The sequence below is a fragment of the Bombina bombina genome, chromosome 8 (genome assembly GCF_027579735.1).
Source record: "Bombina bombina isolate aBomBom1 chromosome 8, aBomBom1.pri, whole genome shotgun sequence".
NCBI classification, from domain to species: Eukaryota; Metazoa; Chordata; class Amphibia; order Anura; family Bombinatoridae; genus Bombina; species Bombina bombina.
Genome location: NC_069506.1, coordinates 102,997,378 through 103,016,808, shown reverse-complemented (window position 1 = coordinate 103,016,808; position 19,431 = coordinate 102,997,378).

Here is a 19,431-nt window from a genome sequence, read left to right as displayed (position 1 = left end):
ATTTGTTGATATGTATATTTATTTAACAAAGTTTTAAATGTCATTTTTCCTCTGTATTTTTATTAGAGAATACTTTGTCCCAAATTATGTTTTCTAGCTAGTGACATATGGGATATACAATCCTACCAGGAGTGGCAAAGTTTCCCAAACCTCAAAATGCCTATAAATACACCCCTCACCTCACCCACAATTCAGTTTTACAAACTTTGCCTCCTATGGAGGTGGTGAAGTAAGTTTGTGCTAAGATTTCTACGTTGATATGCGCTTCTCAGCATTTTTGAAGCCCGATTCCTTTCAGAGTACAGCGAATGTCAGAGGGACGAGAAGGGAGTATCACTTATTTGAATATGATGATTTCCCTAACGTGGGTCTATTTCATAGGTTCTCTGTTATCGGTCGTAGAGATTCATCTCCTACCTCCCTTATCAGATCGACGATATACCCTCAATTTACCATTACCTCTACTAATAACTGTTTTAGTACTGGTTTTGCTATCTGCTATATGTGGATGGGTGTCTTTTGGTAAGTATGTTTTTATTACTTAAGACACTCTCAGCTATGGTTTGGCACTTTATGCAATTATATAAAGTTCTAAATATATGTATTGTACTTATATTTGCCATGAGTCAGGTTCATGTATTTCCTTCTGCAGACTGTCAGTTTCATATTTGGGAATATAAACACTTTAATAAATTTATTTCTTACCTGGGGTGTAGTCTTTTTTCAATTTGACTACTTTTTGCAATTGCTAGACTTTATTGCGTCATTTTTGGCGCAAACTTTTTTTGGCGCAAAAAAATACGTTTATGACGCAACTTAGTCATTTCCGGCATCATATGTGACGCCGAGACCTTTCACACGGTGGTGCCATTAGTGACGCAAGTGTGTCATTTCCGGTCATTTTTTGCGGCAAAAAAGTTTACGTTACGTTGTGCGTCATACTTGGCGCCAATTTTTTTTCATTATTTCAATACCCCATTGATGTTTGCCTCCTGCTTTCTTCTCTATCAGGAGGCCTATGCTTTTGCATTTTTTCCCATTCCTGAAACTGTCATTTAAGGAAATAGATAATTTTGCTTTATATCTTGTTTTTTCTCTTACATTGAGCAAGATGTCCCAATCTGATCCTGTCTCTGAAGTTTCTGCTGGAACATTGTTGCCTGACATCGGTTCTACCAAAGCTAAGTGCATTTGTTGTAAAATTGTAGAAATTATTCCACCGAATGTCATTTGTAATAGTTGTCATGATAAACTATTACATGCAGATAGTGTTTCTATCAGTAATAGTACATTGCCAGTTGCAGTTCCTTCAACTTCTAATGGGCATGATATACCTGTAAATTTTAAAGAATTTGTTTCTGATTCTATTATGAAGGCTTTGTCTGCATTTCCACCTTCTAATAAACGTAAAAGGTCTTTTAAAACTTCTCATTTAGCTGATGAAATTTCAAATGACCAACAACATAATAATTCATCCTCTTCGGATGAGGATCGATCTGAAACAGAAGATCCTTCCTCAGATATTGACACTGACAAATCTACTTATTTATTTAAAATAGAGTATATGCGTTCTTTATTAAAAGAAGTGTTAATTACTTTGGATATTGAGGTAACCAGTCCTATTGACGTTCAGTCTAATAAACGTTTAAATGCTGTTTTTAAACCTCCTGTGGTTTCCCCAGGTGTTTTTCCCATTCCTGAGGCTATTTCTAATATGATTTCTAGGGAATGGAATAAGCCAGGTACTTCCTTTATTCCTTCTTCAAGGTTTAAGAGATTGTATCCTTTACCAGCAAAATCTATAGAGTTTTGGGAAAAGATCCCCAAAGTTGATCGGGCTATTTCTACTCTTGCTAAACGTACCACTATTCCTATGGAAGATAGCACTTCCTTTAAGGATCCTTTAGATAGGAAGCTTGAATCTTATCTAAGGAAGGCCTATTTATATTCAGGTCATCTTCTCAGACCTGCTATTTCTTTGGGTGATGTTGCGGATGCATCAGCTTTCTGGTTGGAAAATTTAGTGCAACATGAATTGGATTTTGACATATCTAGCATTGTTCGCTTACTGCAACATGTTAATCATTTTATTTGTGATGCCATTTTTGATATTATCAAAATTGATATTAGATCCATTTCTTTAGCTGTATTAGCTAGAAGAGCTTTGTGGCTTAAATCTTGGAATGCTGATATGACATCTAAATCTAGATTACTATCTCTTTCTTTCCAAGGTAATAATTTATTTGGTTCTCAGTTGGATTCTATTATTTCAACTATCACTGGAGGAAAAGGAGTTTTTTTGCCTCAGAATAAAAAAACCTAAGGGTAAATCTAAGGTTTCTAACCGTTTTCGTTCCTTTCGTCAGAATAAGGAACAAAAACTCAATCCTCCTCCCAAGGAATCTGCTTCCAGTTAGAAGCCTTCCTCAAATTGGAATAAATCCAAGCCATTTAGGAAACCAAAGTCTGCCCCTAAGTCGGCATGAAGGTGCGGCCCTCATTCCAGCTCAGCTGGTAGGGGGCAGATTAAGGTTTTTCAAGGATTTTTGGATAAAATCTGTCCAAAATCATTGGATTCAGAGCATTGTCTCTCAAGGGTATCGAATAGGATTCAAAGTAAGACCTCCTGTGAGAAGATTTTTTCTCTCACACATCCCTGTAAATCCAGTAAAAGCTCAGGCTTTTCTGAAGTGTGTTTCAGACCTTGAGTCTTTAGGGGTAATTATGACAGTTCCTCATCAGGAACAAGGTTTGGGGTTTTATTCAAACCTATTCATTGTACCAAAGAAAGAAAATTTGTTCAGACCAGTTCTGGATCTGAAAATTTTGAATCGTTATGTAAGAGTACCAACTTTCAAGATGGTGACTATAAGGACTATTCTGCCTTTTGTTCAGCAAGGGCATTATATGTCCACAATAGCCTTGCAGGATGCATACTTTCATATTCCGATTCATCCAGAACACTATCAGTTTCTGAGATTCTCTTTTCTAGAAAAGCATTACCAATTTTTTGCTCTTCCATTTGGCCTAGCAACAGCTCCAAGAATCTTTTCAAAGGTTCTGGGTGCCCTACTATCTGTAATCAGAGAACAGGGTATTGCGGTGTTTCCTTATTTGGATGATATCTTGGTACTAGCTCAGTCTTTACATACTGCAGAATCTCACACGAATCAACTAGTGTTGTTTCTTCAGAAACATGGTTGGAGGATCAATTTACCAAAAAGTTTCTTGATTCCTCAGACAAGGGTCACCTTTTTAGGCTTCCAGATAGATTCCGTGTCCATGACTCTGTCTCTAACAGACAAGAGACGTTTAAAATTGGTCGCAGCATGTCGGCTTCTTCAGTCTCAGTCATTCCCTTCAGTGGCTATGTGCATGGAAGTTTTAGGTCTCATGACTGCAGCATCGGATGCGATCCCCTTTGCTCGTTTTCACATGAGACCTCTACAGCTTTGTATGCTGAATCAATGGTGCAGGGATTATACAAAGATATCACAATTAATATCCTTGAATCCCAATGTACGACACTCTCTGACATGGTGGATAAATCACCATTGTTTGGTTCAAGGGGCTTCTTTTGTTCGCCCAACCTGGACTGCGATCACAACAGATGCGAGTCTTTCAGGTTGGGGAGTTGTTTGGGGGTCTCTGATAGCACAAGGGGTTTGGAAAGAGGTGAGATTACCAATAAATATTTTAGAACTCTGTGCAATTCTCAGATCTCTTCAGTTCTGGCCTCTACTAAAGAGAGAACCGTTCATTTGTTTTCAGACAGACAATATCACAACTGTGGCTTATGTCAATCATCAGGGTGGGACTCACAGTCCCCAAGCTATGAAAGAAGTATCTTGGATACTTGCTTGGGCGGAATCCAGCTCCTGTCTAATCTCTGCGGTACATATCCCAGGTGTAGACAATTGGGAGGCGGATTATCTCAGCCACCAGACTTTACATCCAGGGGAGTGGTCTCTCCATCCAGATGTGTTTTCTCAGATTGTTCAGATGTGGGGGCTTCCAGAGATAGATCTCATGGCCTCTCATCTAAACAAGAAACTTCCCAGATACCTGTCCAGGTATGTTCAGACGGAAGCAGTGGATGCGCTGTCACTTCCTTGGTGTTATCAACCTGCTTACATCTTCCCGCCTCTAGTTCTTCTTCCAAGAGTGATCTCCAAAATCATCATGGAACAGTCTTTTGTGTTGCTGGTGGCTCCAGCATGGCCACACAGGTTTTGGTATGCGGATCTGGTTCGGATGTCCAGTTGCCCACCTTGGCCACTTCCGTTACGGCCGGACTTACTATCTCAAGGTCCATTTTTCCATCAGGATCTCAAATCATTAAATTTGAAGGTATGGAAATTGAACGCTTCGTTCTAAGTCATAGAGGTTTCTATGATTCAGTGATTAATACTATGTTACAAGCTCATAAATCTGTCTCTAGAAAGATTTATTATAGAGTTTGGAAGACTTACATTTCATGGTGTTCTTCTCATAAATTCTCCTGGCATTCTTTTAGAATTCCTAGAATTTTGCAGTTTCTTCAGAATGGTTTGGATAAGGGTTTGTCTGCAAGTTCCTTGAAAGGACAAATCTCCGCTCTTTCTGTTTTATTCCACAGAAAGATTGCTATATTTCCTGATATACACTGTTTTGTACAGGCTTTAGTTCATATTAAGCCTGTCATTAAGTCAATTTCTCCTCCTTGGAGTCTTAATTTGGTTCTGAAGGCTTTACAGGCTCCTCCATTTGAACCTATGCATTCTTTGGACATTAAACTACTTTTTTGGAAAGTGTTGTTCCTTTTGGCTATCTCTTCTGCTAGAAGAGTTTCTGAGCTATCTGCTCTTTCTTTTCATCAGGATAAGGCAGTTTTGCAGACTTCTTTTCAATTTTTACCTAAGGTTGTGAATTCTAACAACATTAGTAGAGAAATTGTTGTCCCTTCTTTATGTCCTAATCCTAAGAATTCTTTGGAGAGATCCTTACATTCTTTGGATGTGGTAAGAGCTTTGAAATATTATGTGGAAGCTACTAAAAATTTCAGGAAGACTTCCAGTCTATTTGTTTTATTTTCTGGTCCTAGGAAAGGTCAGAAAGCTTCTGTTATTTCCTTGGCTTCTTGGTTGAAACTTTTGATTCATCAAGCTTATTTGGAGGCGGGTCAAACCCCGCCTCAGAGAATTACAGCTCATTCTACTAGATCAGTCTCCACTTTGTGGGCTTTTAAGAATGAAGCTTCAGTTGATCAGATTTGCAAAGCAGCAACTTGGTCCTCTTTGCATACATTTACTAAATTCTACTATTTTGATGTATTTGCTTCTTCGGAAGCAGTTTTTGGTAGAAAAGTTCTTCAGGCAGCTGTTTCAGTTTGATTCTTCTGCTTTTGATTTAAGTTTTTTTCTTTCAAAAGTGAAAATAAATTTATTTTTTGGGCTGTGGATTATTTTTTTCAGCGGAATATGGCTGTTTATATTTTCCCTCTCTAGTGACTCTTGAGTGGAAGACTCCACATCTTGGGTATTGATATCCCATATGTCACTAGCTCATGGACTCTTGCCAATTACATGAAAGAAAACATAATTTATGTAAGAACTTACCTGATAAATTCATTTCTTTCATATTGGCAAGAGTCCATGAGGCCCACCCCTTTTATGGTGGTTATGATTTTTTGTATAAAGCACAATTATTTCCAAATTTCCTTTGTTGATGCTTTCTACTCCTTTCTTTATCACCCCACTGCTTGGCTACTCGTTAAACTGAATTGTGGGTGTGGTGAGGGGTGTATTTATAGGCATTTTGAGGTTTGGGAAACTTTGTCCCTCCTGGTAGGATTGTATATCCCATATGTCACTAGCTCATGGACTCTTGCCAATATGAAAGAAATGAATTTATCAGGTAAGTTCTTACATAAATTATGTTATTTAATGATTTCCTTAAATCATTGAATTTTGTTTTCTTAAAATTAAAAGTCTTAGTTAAACCTTTAAGACACTGCTTATGAAAAGAGATTTCAAATGTGACCATGTTATGATCACTGTTACCCAAATGTTCTTTGACTTCTATGTCTGATATTATATCTGCATTGTTTGATAGCACTAAATCCAATATAGCTTTACTCCTAGTTGGCTTCTCTATTAATTGTGACAAGAAGTTATCCCTGAGAACATTTAAAAATATATCCCCTTAGCTCAATTACTTGAGTCATTGGCCCAGTTTATATCAGGATAGTTAAAATCTCCCATAATTACAGCACTGTTATTAGCAGCCTTACCTATATGCATTAGTAGTTAAGTTTCCTCCATGTCACTAATGTTGGGGGGCTTGTAGCATGTTCCAAGTAATATTATTCCCACTTTTTATTTCAACCAACAGGGTCTCTATATTGTCACCTGTATCAACAAATATCTTTCCAAATAGTAGGTTTAAGGTTAGGTTTAATATACATGAAGATTCCTCCACCCCTTTTATTATTCCTGTCCCTCCTAAATAAAGTATAACCCTCTAAGTTAATTGCTCAGTCATGTGAATCATCCCATCAAGTTTCAGTTATACTGATAATATCATAGTCACAGACTGATCTCTCTGTTCTATTGTGTTCTAACTGACCCCCCCCCCCCTTTGCCTAATTTAAAAGATTATCTAAACGTGCTACCATCCTTTTCCCCAACACACCTGCACCCATGTCATTCAGGTGCAATCCATCTTTACTGTACAAATTGTACCCAAGTGAAAAGTCAGCCCAGTGCTCTAAAAAGTCAAACCCCTCATTTTTAAACCATGAATTAACAGATTTTAGCTCCTTCTGCCTCACTGAGTTAGCACACGGCACTGGTAATATTTTTGAAAATATTACTTTGGAGGTCCTTGCTTTAAGTTTGCTACCTAACTCCCTGAAGTAATTTTTTAGTACTCTCCATCTCCCACTGATTTCTTCATTAGTACCAATATGTAATATGACTGCAGGATCCAACCCACATCCCTCTAACAATCTATCAATACGCTCCACAATATGCCTAAGATGAGCCCCTGGAAAACAGCAAACTGTTCTATTTAAAGGGTCTGGATGACAAACTACCCTATCAACCTTCCTGATAATAGAGTCTCCTACCACCAACATCTGCCTCAGGCCCTGACTTGTATGCCCCTCTTCCATGACTGAAGGACTGTTAACTATAGTATGCCCCGCTACCATGTTCGAAGGACTGCCCACCATAGTATGCTCCTCTTCCACAACTAAAGGACTGTTCACTATACTAGGCAAAACAGCCCTCTCTGACACTGCAACCCCTGAACTGATATCCCCAACATCTTCACTTAATCTGGCAAATCTGTTGGGGTGTACCAGCTCAGAACTGGCCTGTCTCTTTCACTTACCTTTACTTCGCCCTCTAATTGTGACCCAGCTACATCCTGGAGTCTCCTCATCTGAATCATCCCCATTCCCACTGCTAGAACCATTAACAACTAGCTCAGTCCTATCAATTTCCCTTCCCTTTACTAATAGGCTTATATCTATGATACATCCATATAATTATAATTTTATTTCTTTTGGCCATTCTTCTATATTTGCTAGATCCTACAATTAAATTAACAGTCTAGTACCATGGTAAATATTCCAAGTTACTGTATCATTCTCCTAAAGGCATTTTCCTGAATGTGTATATACCACTACTATAATGTTTCCTTGGTGGTATCCACTTGAATGATAAGAGTCTATACCGCATCAAAAAGATATATGTATAACATTTGCATTATTGATATATATGTTATATTATTTTAGAATTTTCATATTCTGACATGATCTCATAAGCTAAAGCGGCAGACTAATATCAATGTAAATTAGTACTGATGTAAACTTTTCAATCTACTGTAATATGATGTTTGTGGTAAGCATTAAACCTTTACTCATCAGTACTATGACCCCTTTTCTGATGTCTTTTGATGAATATATTGGTACAAACTGTATTGACTTCTCAATATAATTTAACTTTTTTTCTTTTCTTTTTTTTTGTGTTTATTTTTTCTTGCTATAGCCATATACCACTGACGAAGCCTTGATTGTGACTGTATACCTTAATTAACAATAGAGACATTTCTAGTAGTGAAGAATGGTCCTTGTACTGTAACTATTATATGATAATGTGGTATCCTTATGTATCCTATTTCAATATAAAATGCCAACAATGTGCAGGTTAAATGGGAGAGTTATACACTTTAGTCAAACTGAAAATGTATTTGGTTTATTTGTTTATGCTTCGTATCTCTCCATTGTGTCCTGTGTGGCGGCAAAGTTTTTTGTTTTTTTTTGTATGCTGTACACATTGTTAGTCTTAAATAAAGATATAAAAAAAAACTGAAGTATTGGGTAGGAGGCTTCCAAGGGCTGCACCAACAAAATAGAATTTTAATATAAGAATCATGAATTTCATCGATCATGCAAAGAAACCTTTTTTAATTTGCAAAGCATCTTGTAAGTGAAAAGCTTTTTGAAACAGAGTTATTTGACAAATATCTCTGTACTTTTCCCTGCAGTGCACTAGATGAGAATTGCAAAGCATATCCCATGTTAGACAAGGAAGCTTTGGACACTGAACTCTTTTTTTTACATAAAAATAAAGAATTTCATTCCGGCTATAGAGCAGTTGATCTTTTTTTTTTTTCATTTTTATTACCGAATATGTATTGGGCTTTGGTTTACAATGGATAATATAAAGAAGCATGTGTGATAAAATAATTATATCGGATTTCACTGCAAGCTCAACCCATTTTGATGGGTTGTGGTGTAAAAGAACAAAAACAGCTATTTAATATATAAAAATAAACTTAAATAAGCAATTTCTCATATATTTAATTGGAAACACATTAAGGGAAAAATTATTTTACAGTACACTGTTCCTTTAACCTTTGGTGGGGGCTATTCATCTTTTGGAGAGCAAACATTAAGTACGCTAAGAAATCTTTGGCAGGCAAAACAACCCACAGATGACTGTTTTGCAGAATTCTATCTACAGTCTGCCCTTTTTGACTAGAATAGAAACACTGTCAAAAGACAATTTAAACTAAGAGAGCAAGCAATATAATCTGTAATTTAATAGACTTCTACCCATGACATATCTCATTTCCATGTAATATAGCATGACAGTTATTGCAGTTTCTATTATATGTATAACCTGTTACAGTAATCGCACTGGTAATTATACATTCTGAATGCTACTACACAAATTAAATTTGACTAAAGACTCCATGCTTTTCATTTTATTTTTGCTATGGTTGAAGATCTTGATAAGCTTGCAGATATTGAGTAGCAGTGTAAAATATATGACTGCTTTAGACTCCACTGATTTATGCTCTCTTGAACTGTAATTCCAATCATCACAATGGCAATGAGAAGTGTTTCTCTGCTGGAGCATTATAGGAATTTGTTTGCTAACTCAGTCTGGTTTACCGTTTTCTGTTCCTTACATTTCTGACCCTGAACTTGCACAATTGTGACTTAACCAAAAATTATTGACGATGGAGGAACATAACAAAATGTTTAACCTCAGAATGAATTTAGTATTTAGAGGGCGCTAGGGGGAGCTTAAGATATCTTAATATGTGACCTTAAATTGGTGTTAAAGAGGATTAGCCTTATTTAGACTGGGATTGTCTGTACATGTACTTATATAGACTAAACCACAAATTCAATACCTAAAGATTTCTAAATTAGTGACTATAGAGTTGTGTGAATATAGATTAGTCTTAAATTTACCGGATATGTTTATATGCAATATTATAAAATGTACCCCAAACTGAGTAGGCAAAGATTATCACAAATTTATTTACAAAGATACTTCAGTATTTAATATACATTCACAGTAGTAAAATTTGGGACGTCTCCCATACATATAGGACCAATCCTAAAACATAACATATAAAAACAATCTCAAATTACAATAAAATGAAAAAGCAAAAAGGAATTCCAACTGATCATGGATCATATAGCAGAAAAAATCAGTGTATATGTATAAAACTTTTCCAAATAAACCAATCTGCATAAGTGGATAACCTATGTAAGTATAGCCAGCTAGATAGATAACATATACCATTAACCAATTAAAGAAAATATATATTCAGAGGTTAGGAACCGCATACCACCAAAGGAAAAAATATTATTGAACCATTTTAGTTATATATCAGAACTCATCCACTTCTGATTAAATATATCTCTAAGACGTGCTAGTAGAAGTTTGTATTTCAGGACATAAACAAACTTATGGCGCCACTTTGGAGAGCCAAGTCTCTTATAGCGAGTTTCCCACTTCAGAATGTGGTAGCATACATTACTATTGCAAGTGAACTGTTCCACAGGTGACACTTTGTATCAGCAGTTTTAGTTTACCTGCATGAGCTATGCTCCTAGCTCTTGTTTCTTACTGCAGCTTTTCAAACGTGCGTTTGGCGTGTTGTGTGGCTCCTCTGTGGCGATCACGTGACTTTACCTTACGTCACAGCTCTGATCCACTATGTAGCAGTTCTGGTTAAGGGCTGGATTGGATACAAAAGAACTTTTCAAAAAGTAATAGTAACCTTAAAAGATTGCAACAAAAGTATTCTTGCACTTAGTGCTAATAGCACGCAAGTAGTTTTGGATAAAGCATATATTATAACCCGGGTTATTTTAAAATGTCCCACAATGCTCCAAAGAATAGACACTGGATCAGACGTTATCTGTAGATTTGTACCTGTGTGTTAGTAGCCAGAAATGTTCAGCCTGTATACCATCAACATGTTTCACCCTATGATGGGCTTTATCAAGATCAAAAATGTTTAACCTCAACATGCTTCTATAATGTGGTGGTGATGATCAATTCCTTGGTAGGTGTCTGCTCTAGAAAACCGGAAAATTGATAAAGCATATGGAAGCATTAAACGTTCTATTTGTGGCTACTTGTTGTGTTACATAGATATTGTCAGCAAATTTTCCTGGAAGCAAATCTACAGCAACATATCTCTTCATGTATATTGCTTTTGCTACTGCTCAACATATACAAACTGTACATGAAATGCACAATTAGTCCATTCTGTAAATAAAATGCACACTTAATCCATTCAAGAATTTGGTGGTCCTTTTGTAAATATTGACCTGTTTCTTGTGAAATCAAACCCATTAATTTGTTAATGTCACCTGTTGTAAAGGAATAATATATTTAACTTGTTGGAGATCTGGAGCCAAGCTTGCTGGCAGATGTCAGTAACAGGCTGAAGTCATCACAAGATAAGCAGTACCAAACATGAATCGCCAGGAAATGTCCAAAACAATAGTCAGCTACTGATTCAAAGTTCAATATCAGAGTGTCTGTCAGGAGCTAGACTCACAGCAAAATGAGCAGACAAAAGGATAGCCAAAAGTTAAGTTTATCTGTCCACAATTCAAGGTAAAGGGAAGGGTAAGGTTGGAAGCAGAAAACAAGATGTAATCAGTGGTCAAAGCCAGGAAAGCAAACCAGGGACAAAAAATGTCAGGAAATAAGAATGACCAAGTGTCAAATTATTTTAGCAGGAACCTTTTAACACTTCCTCCTTTAACCTTGGCAATAATTTTGAAGCAGAGCCGCTTCCAATGCAAGAGGCACAAATAGCACCACCTTTAGTGCAGGTCACACAGACTGAAGAACAACAGAAGAAGCCTGGAGAGCATGTGAGCTAAACGTAGAACATCCATTTAATATCCAAATGCCACTGAGCACCCTGGGCGGTGAGCCATGCTAACCCGCTCCCTTTTAGTGAGGCCTGGGCTATAATAGCACTCAGACTCCCTTTTTAACAAGGCCCTGGACCTTCACCCTGCATTACAACCTAGGATTGCCATGCGCTCTACCACGCTCAGATAAAGACCTAGGAGCCTGACAACTAATCATACAGAATGGATATCCTTTTGCTTGATTTTATCTTTTATATATCCTGTTTTCTTCAGTCCACTGTGGCCTGACAGACAAAATACTCACATTAATTAGTCCATTTATCAAGTAATGTTCCCTTACACAAGTAGAATTGTTGCCATGTATCTTTTAATTTGATATTTACTTGGCCTGTAAACAAAAATGAATGTTAAAATTATAGGTGCGTACAGAATGTCAAGTACCAGTGTCACAAGTAACACATCAACAACTTTTTATTTAATTATACATAAAATGCATGAAAATGGTATACAATAGTAACCTGTTTTCAATTAGAGGAATTAAAGGGAAAGTAAACACCTTATAATTACAAGATGTTTCTGTTGTGTTACAAAATAACATATCGTCCAAGTCTTAACAATTTTAAAACACATGTCCTTTTTACTGTAATTATTTTTCAATAGCCAAACTGCCCCCACCATTTGCCGTATTCAGATGAACCAATCTGAGCTTTAGTCTGCAGACAACAAGGCTAGTAAAGGTAAAAAACTTAGTATAAAGTACTCCGTTTAGCAGTTTTTATTAGTTAAAGCCAATTGGGCACAGATATATAACAGAATTAGAATGAAGAAAAAGACAAGGTGTGCCTCATAGTGTAATTTGTAATTACAAATGTTGTATGTATCAAGATGAATAAAAACTACTCACAAGAATAGTGGCATCTTAAACGAATAAGGCAGACTGACGTTTATGCAGCAGTCAGTTCACTGTGGGTCTCTGTATGTTCAATCCGGCAAATCTGGACTCAAGTCGTCAAACAGCCGCCTTCCAAAGCTGGTAACAAGATGAAGGCGTGTATCTCGACAGGATTACAGCGTATCCAGCTGAATAAATGCAGCGTGCAGGTGTCTCTCAAACACAGGGATCAACAATCAGCTGCAGGCTAACCATTAAAAGGGCTGCAGTAAAAGTTCCAATGTGTGAACAAAGTAAGATAGCCGCAAAACCAAGTCGTGGTTAAAAATCTTTCTTTATTGTTTTGCAATGCGTTTCTTGGTCAACATAGGACCGTTTTCATCAGGCATAAAATTGATAAGTAACGATCTCTATTTAAACCTAAAGTGACCCGGAAGTAGTAAGTGAGAGGTCAACTTGTGCTGACATAGCATAGCGATCTAACTAAAATATAACTATATTGTATTCTCATTGTATACAATATGATACAAACAAACAAATCATTAAATATATATTATAGCAATGGGTACAAAAAATATTTTAACAATATAGTTAAAAGTGGTATCAAGTGCAATAAATATTGCTTGGTCTTCGCTATATATAAATCAAGCAAAAGCTGATAAAATCAAAATACACCAATGTTAAAAATATATAATTTAAAGCAAAATATAAGATACAAAACACTGCCAAAAAACATTAGGCAGTCAAATATTAAAAATTCTAATAATATAGATCTAAATAATATATTTGCCTATGTAATATATGGTTGCTACAAATACAAAGTGACTGATTATGAGAAGTGAATAGTGAATGTATGCAATGGAATGTTTAAAAGTCAAATAACATAAGGCTAAATAAAATAAAATTTGCCTCTATGATATGTAGTTTCTACAAATATGAGGTGACTGATTGTGATGAAGTGAATGGTAGATGATGAATTTGGATTGAAAGACCATTATGTGAAGGTGATAAGATGATCACAATTACGTGATCATAAATATATGTGTAAGTGCAAATTTAGTTATCATATGTATAGTGTGGATAAAGTGATAATAAATGATAATGGTTTCAATCCTTCCGCTGGGGGAGGGAACGTAGACAATTAAATGACTACTGCCTTGTATGGGAAATGTGGGAAGTGCTGTGGACCCGTAAAATTCCTTAGTTGGGCTAACCAGTCGGATCAGACTAGTAGCCAATAACTGAAACCCCCCCAATTCCCCTAACCCCCATGCTGTACCAGACCCTAAATTATCCCTTATATGTGACTCTTCAACCCCCCCTAGACAAACCAGGTGCGGAGGAAGCTGGACTACCTCATGATATTAACATATTTAAGCAGAGGGGAGACCGGACAAATCTCCCCCCATAAGAGTCCATAATATTGTACTGACAAAGTGCTCTAATAGAATACACTGTTATCTTAAAGGTCACGCCTTTATTGTTTATTGTAGAACAGTCAGAAGACTTATAGAAAGAAAATATGTAAACAAAGGGTGACCTCTGTAAAAACGAGGATTTAAGAGAGGAGGTACTCTCTAGCCCCCTCTCGCAAAGTTTTTGTATTTTTGAGTACAACTTTATGTCTTTATATTATGTATTTATTTTATACCGCATAGGCTGTACGACATATATACAACCTCAATAAAAATTACTTTAAAAAATATATATATATCAAATGGTCAATATATAACGGCCATAGTATACCAGGTTTGCCCCATAGTCAGAAGAATAAATATATTCCTCTTCAAAAATACTCATGTATAGGTTTGCAAAACTCGGGGTGAGCCTGGTACCCATGGCCGTACCTTTCACTTGCAGAAAAAATATGTCTTGATAAATAAAATAATTATGTTTTAAAATAAATTCGATACCCTCTGCTATGAACTCTTTTTGTGATGCTGGCATGTATAGATCTTTATTTAGAAAAATGGAGACTGCATTGATATTCATTTCATGAGGGATGTTGGAATACAATGAACTCACAACACATGCGATCCATATTAGTTCACCACTGTTAGTGATATTTCTAAGTTAGTAAATAAGATGAGTACTATCTTTGATATAGGAAGGTAATGTACAAACATATTTTTGTAAGTACTGATCTAAATAGTATGAAAGATTATATGTCAAATTGCTGACACCGGCTATGATAGGGCGACCGGGGGGATTTTTTGCAGAAAAAAACTAAATTAAACACAGTGTACCGAACCATTGCGAAATGATACACGATGGTAAAATCTGATATTTTTAGATTTATCCCTATTGATTATGTTCCCCCATCTACGGATTATGATCGGCTTGTCAAACTCAGACAGCGAGAGACCTACTGGATACAAAGATTAAAAACTCTGTATCCTTTAGGTCTTAATGCCAATGTTGATCTTGCTGCTTTTACCTAAAGTATATATATTTTATTATTTTAATTTATTCCTTCAGCAGAGGGATTGAAACCATTATCATTTATTATCACTTTATCCACACTATACATATGATAACTAAATTTGCACTTACACATATATTTATGATCAGGTAATTGTGATCATCTTATCACCTTTCAATCCAAATTCATCATCTACCATTCACTTCATCACAATCAGTCACCTCATATTTGTAGAAACTACATATCAGAAGCAAATTTTATTTTATTTAGCCTTATGTCATTTGACTTTTAAACATTCCATTGCATACATTCACTATTCACTTCTCATAGTCAGTCCCCTTGTATTTGTAGCAACCATATATTACATAGGCAAATATATTATTTAGATCTATATTATTAGACTTTTAATTTTTGACTGCCTAATGTTTTTTGGCAGTGTTTTGTATCTTATATTTTGCTTTAAGTCATATATTTTTTAACATTGGAGTATTTTGATTTTATCAGCTTTTGCTCGATTTATATATCGCGGAGACCAAGCAATATTTATTGCACTTGATACCACTTTTAACTATATTGTTAAAATAATCATTGTACCCATTGCTATAATATATATTTAATTATTTGTTTGTTTGTTTGTTTGTATCATATTGTATACAATGCCAATACAATATAGTTATATTTTAGTTAGATCGCTATGCTATGTCAGCACAAGTTGACCTTACTTTCACTTACCACTTCCGGGTCACTTTAGGTTTAAATAGAGATCGTTACTTATCAATTTTATGCCTGATGAAACGGTCCTATGTTGACCGAGAAACGCTTTGTAAAACAATAAAGAAAGATTTTTAACCACGACCTGGTTTTGCGGCTATCTTACTTTGTTCACACATTGGAACTTTTACCGCAGCCCTTTTAATGGTTAACCTGCAGCTGATTGTTGATCCCTGTGTTTGATAGACACCTGCACGCTGAATTTATTCAGCTGGATACACCTTAATCCTGTCGAGGTATACACCTTCATCTTGTTACCAGCTTTGGAAGGCGGCTGTTTTACGACTTGAGTCCAGATTTGCTGGGTTGAACATACAGAGACCCACAGCGAACTGACTGCTGCATAAACGTCAGTCTGCATGATAGCATCTTATTCGTTTAAGATGCCACTATTCTTGTGAGTAGTTTTTATTCATCTTGATACATACAACATTTGTAATTACAAATTACACTATGAGGCGCCCCTTGTCTTTTTCTTCATTCTAGTATGTTTTGAACCATTACACCGTGGGACACAAGAGGAGCTTGCCGATTTATTTTAACTACAAGACACTTTCACATTATCCTGGGACAATCACACATGACAATTTATAATATTTTGTCTGTTCCTAGTTTACTTTTAATTGATTTTATTATTGATTTGACTATTTGGTTATACTTTTGAGGGTTTATTTGGAACCTCCACATAATTTTTACAAACACACCAACTGTATCACTTTTTTTTAAATACCACTGAATTTCACTTTTTATTTGACAAGCGCTTCCTCTTAGATATTCCTGTCGGACTATCTTTACTATTACATATAACAGAATTACACGTGAGAAGTCAGCAGGGTGCTTTACATGTTTTGAGAATTAAAAATTCCTCAATTTTCACAACAAAATTTAATGAAAATGGGGCAAAATAATGAAAATACATTGCAAAGTTGTTTCATTATGCAAAACTAAACATTTGATATAAAGATATCCAGGTGTTTACTGTCTCTTTAATAGGAATTATTTAAGGTGCTCCTCTATAACCCAAATTAGGGATATATAGTCTTAAAGTCTTACAGAAATTGCTAGTAATGCAACTAAATTATACGGTGAGCTAATAAACTAATATATAGGAATAAAATTGATCGACCAAGATTGTATTTATAAATAATTATAAATGTATCAAGTATTAATATATGTTCTACTTAATAAGCAAACTGAATGAGATTTAAAACTTATTTATTAAACCAGTAGTGAGCACACAATTTACTGATAGTCATGTATACATATAAAATGAGTTAGCTGATAGTCATAATATGTACTAAAAAATGTATTCCCTAAATAATATTCCGCTGAAAAAAAAAGTATCAAATTAGAATTGATAATTCAATTATTGATACATAAAACTTTTCTTAAAAACTTTTCAAATAAAATGCATCAAGTTAAATACATAAATAAAATTCATCTCTGGCCAGAGTAAAAAGTTGAATGTAAATTCCAGTAAAACTTTCTTCAGGTTCTTAACCGACACTTTGACACTTAGTACAAATGTTTTATTTTTGAGAGTACCTTTTCTGGCGATTACCGATAAAAGCCGTTCCTTTTCTCCTTTCAAAATCTTTCTGTCTCAGCTCCCACTGCTGTTTATTGTTGGGCTATTTTGATCCTGACAGTGCTTATTTGCACCTCGCTGTAGATTGTGGTTTTAGCCTACATTGTTCTTGGCTTTGCTTACCCACTCCGGACCTTTTCTAGCTCCAAATATTTACTTTGTGGTTGAACATATAGCTCCAAGCTGTTTGATTTTGTTGGTATGCCGTTATAGTTAAGTAGTTTTTCACACTGCTACACCTTTCTCAAGCAGAATAATCATGTGTGTCTAGTGTCTAGAGAACTGTATTAGAAGAAATGGAATGTAATAAAAATATAGTAATTAAAGCAGCAGACAAAGAGGGGTATAGTTATCCTCGATAGAAAGAATTATATGGGAATCTGCAGGGCTTTAATTGAAGACAGTAATACCTATAAAATGTATTAGGAACCCTACTAGTTTTTATAAACTAGAATTAAAAATGATTTTGAATGAAGAAAAAAGTAAAGGAATATTGACAGAAGCAGAATACAATTACTTATTACCAGAATTTCCCAAAATACCACTATTTTATATACTCCCAAAGAGTCATAAATAATTAATAAATCCACCAGGCTGCCAAATTGTATCTGGGATAGACTCTTTAACATCAAATCTATCCCAGTACATTGATAAATATCTACAGAAACATGTAGTGACTTTAGATAGTTATTTAAAGGATTCTACAGATGTAATACAAACACTAGAAAGAATCAACTGGATGTGGCTCATCACTTGTGATGTTGCCTCTCTTTATACTAGTATTAAACACATAGATGGCCTATATGCAGTACAACAGTATTTAACATCAGATGAGGGGATGGATGCTATAGAAAAATATTTTATTTTGGAAAGTATAAAATTTATCCTCACACACAATTGTTTTAGTTTTGAAGATCATTTTTATAACCAAATTTGTGGAACAGCTATGGGGACCAGGTTCGCTCCAAACTATGCGAATTTATTCATGGGTCATTGGGAAAATGACTCTCTCATGAATGCATCGCCTGGAGCGAGCCTGGTCTGCTTTAAAAGATATATTGACAATATATTAATAATCTGGAAGGGGAATAGGGAGTCATTTGATTTATTTTTTTAATAAAATAAATAATAATGACAAAAATCTAAATCATTAAAGAACTGGAAACCAACCAGGAACTAATTATTAAACCTGCCGACAAGGGTGGAGGATTGGTAATCCTAAACAAAGAGGACTACCTAAAAGAATCACTAAGAATTCTACAGGATAGTGACACATATGAAAGACTGTCTGGAGATCTAACAGATACATACAAAAAAGTATTAGACAGACTCCTACTTGAAGCTAAGGATAATAAGATCTTGAATGGAAAGGAATTCAATTACCTTAGCACTAACCACCCATGCATACCTGTTTGCTACCAATTACCTAAAATCCATAAAGACATCAATAATCCCCCTAGTAGACCAATTATCTCAGGGATTGGATCTCTAACCAGTAATTTATCTGAGTACAAAGATAAACATCTATAGAAATATGTGAAAAATCTACCATAGTTTTTGAGAGATTCTACTGAAGTATTTAACATTTTAGATGAGATAACTTGGGAAAAAGTTTTTTTGTGGGTAACATGTGATGTCACGTCACTGTATACTTGTATACCACACTCCAAAGGCCTAAAAGCGGTAGAATACTTTTTAGAAAAAGAACCCTCTATTCCACAAGTCCAGAAATATTTTTTTTTTATTGAGTATATTCTTACACACAACTATTTCCACTTTAATGGTATCTTCTATAATCAAATGTGTGGAACAGCGATGGGGACCAAGTTCGCCCCCAGCTATGCCAATTTATATATGGGCCATTGGGAGTTCATATTCTGGGACTCTTGCCCAGCGAGTGCGGACTTGGTACTCTATCGCAGATATATAGACGACATTTTGATGATTTGGAGGGGAAGCATTAGCGACTTGGAACATACACTTCATGTGATGAACCAAAGTATGATTAACTTAAAGTTCACATATCAATACTCAAGCAAACAAATAACTTTCCTAGATCTCAAAATTGACTCCCA